We start from the raw sequence: 2742 nt of genomic DNA on the forward strand, positions 1-2742 counted from the left end.
AAAAAGCTGTCATGGAAGGAGGAACACATTCAGTCCCCAGGGAATCCTGGTGAGGTGGAATTGGGAGGGACATGAGAAGTTGACTCTGCTGTAGAGTCTCCAGAAGGAAAATGGGTTTGCCATCATGCTGAGTTCACCCAGTGATCTTGATTTCAGACCTCCGACCTTAGGAAATAGAATGCAATGTATTTACAGGAAGCCACTAAACGTGGGTATTATTGCAGAGGAACAAGGAGTGAATGCAGGAAGGCTTGCATGCTGCTGAGAAAAGGCACACAACAAGGCAATAGAAGAGTCAGAGAAACACTTTAATAGGTAAGAAGGAACTTCCTGAAGCAATTCTGTTAGAGGATGCAGAAAATCAAAACAGAACCAAGTGCCTAGCCAGTACTGTGATCTAAGTTAAGTTGGTGCAGTGCTCTTAGGCAGGAGATTATCTGAACTATCATCCTGCAACAGTAAAACCCCAAGTGACATTCCAGTGCATCTTGAAATATGCAAAAAGGAACATGGAAGGAAACTCAGCAGACAGGTGGGGGAGCCAGAATTTCACAAATCAAGGGACACATTAGAAACTAGAACAAGGAATACTTTTATAACAAATGTGACATAAAATAACATTTTTTTAAATATATATATATATATTTTAAGCCTACAGCACCCGGTATTCCTAGGCGGTCTCCCATCCAAGTACTAACCAGGCCCGACCCTGCTTAGCTTCCGAGATCAGACGAGATGGGCGCGTTCAGGGTGGTATGGCCGTAGACAAAATAACATTTATATTTTAATAATAAGCCATGTAGCATCTTTTACTTCTGCAACGTATAGGCAGGAGCTTTGGCAAAGGAAAGATTACCTTGGAGCTAGAGAGACTTCTCTGTGGCTAAGAGTTCTTACTGCTCTTCTGGAGGACCTAAGTTGGAGGGCCATCACTCATTTTGGCTACCTCACCACCACCTATAACTACAGTAACGGGATCTGATTCTGTCTTCTGGCCTCTCTGGGCACCTTCACACTCATGTCATACACAGTAATGGACATACACAATATCCATGAATAAAAATTAAAATAAGTTTATAAGAGAAGGTGACCTGAAATCTCTGAGATTGTTACCAGAGGATTCTATGAGCCAGGTGTCATTGTCTAGAGAACTTTAGAAACATGGCTATTCTTCTTAGAGAAAACACTTTGCTCATGTTTTAAGCAAATATATATATGATAAATCGTTATTTTTTCTTAAAGTAAATAAATTGTAACACATGCAAACTGCTGTTAAGATTCATGATTTAGCTGTTTAGGGATACCCTTTATTTCTTTACATAATCTACAGTTTCTTGAAAAGAGAGTCCACAGATTAATTAAAGAAAAATAAACCAGTGAATGAATAAGAGAATCACAAATTACTGCCATAAAAAGGAATATAGGAGACCTAAATCCAAATAATACTGGATATTGTCATTTTAACTCAGTACTTCAGTTTTAAGAACCTATAAGGATACTGGGCAGTAGTGGTCCACGCCTTTAATCTCAGCACTCAGGAGCAGAGCCAGGCAGATCTCTGAGTTCGAGGCCAGCCTGGTCTACAGAGCGAGATCCCGGAGAGGCACCAAAACTACACAGAGAAACCCTGTCTCGAACAACAAAAACAAAACAAAACAAAACAAAAAACCTATAAGGATATATTCAGAAAAAATGCTAAGTTGGCGGAGTGGTTTTTGATCAAGTGGTACTTTTTAAGTTTGATTCAGTGATTTTTTTTGTTTGTTTGTTTTAAGTTAGGGACATTTGTTTTTAATGTACTTTGTTGGTATCAGAATGTTACTGATTTTGCTTTGGTGCCTGTTCTGCTGTTGGAGGAAGCAAGGTTCAGAGTCGAATATGGTCACATTTTCTTTCACTTAATTTGAAGACCTCTGCAAAATAATGAGGTTTATTTTGTGAATTACTTTATAATTGTTCTTTAACCACAGTGTGGTATTTGATAATGTCAGATTGATTCTGCTTTAGGGAAAATGATTTTAGACTCTGAAGAAAATTAATTACTCTCCCTAAATAAACATCACTTTTTATATCGTATGTGAACTGAGGGAATATTTTTTAAGGTTAATTAATCTGTCTCTGACAATTATGGAGCACTTTAGAGAGAAAAATTATTTATGTATTTGGGCCAATTTGCTCCGGATAATACACTGGCACACAAATAAAATATCAACCTTATTCTATCAAGTTTAGAGAAAGCTATATTATTTACTCTCAAGTCTAAACAATACTATGATTCTCAAGTGTGCCCAAGCCTTGAACTCTCCACCAAAATTTGTGTCTGTCTACTAGTAAACACATTCTCTAATTTACAGAATTCAATGCATGTATTTTTGTGCTTTCATTGGTGTGTTTTTAAAAGTTACACTAAAATCTTCAAAGTTCTAGAGAGAGAAATATCAGTATATGGAGATGTATGTAAAAGGAAGTACAACTTTGATGAGTACCACAATTTGTGAGTAGTTCCATTTTTGTTTAATTTTAGGAAATTTATATTTGCATATAATGGTATATGACTTTACCTTAAGGAGAAAAATGTGAATAAGGGGACAATACAATTACTGTAGAAAAACATTTTATTATATTTATCTAATTTACTTTTTACTTTTTGAATAATTTGAGAACTTGTTCACATATTTCATGCCTATTTCTGTACATTTTTTAGAACAATTAGAACAAGAAATCTTATTTATTTCCTACTTA

At 36.0% G+C, this 2742-nt stretch overlaps 1 non-coding gene across 1 annotated transcript; it reads right to left on the reverse strand.

The window, feature by feature from the left end:
• Positions 1 to 649: 649 nt before the first annotated feature.
• Positions 650 to 767, reverse strand: LOC114694472. Its single transcript, XR_003734709.1, has one exon. It is a non-coding gene; the product is annotated as a 5S ribosomal RNA (ribosomal RNA).
• Positions 768 to 2742: the final 1975 nt, after the last annotated feature.

Source organism: Peromyscus leucopus, chromosome 3 (assembly GCF_004664715.2).
Source record: "Peromyscus leucopus breed LL Stock chromosome 3, UCI_PerLeu_2.1, whole genome shotgun sequence".
Taxonomy (NCBI): Eukaryota; Metazoa; Chordata; class Mammalia; order Rodentia; family Cricetidae; genus Peromyscus; species Peromyscus leucopus.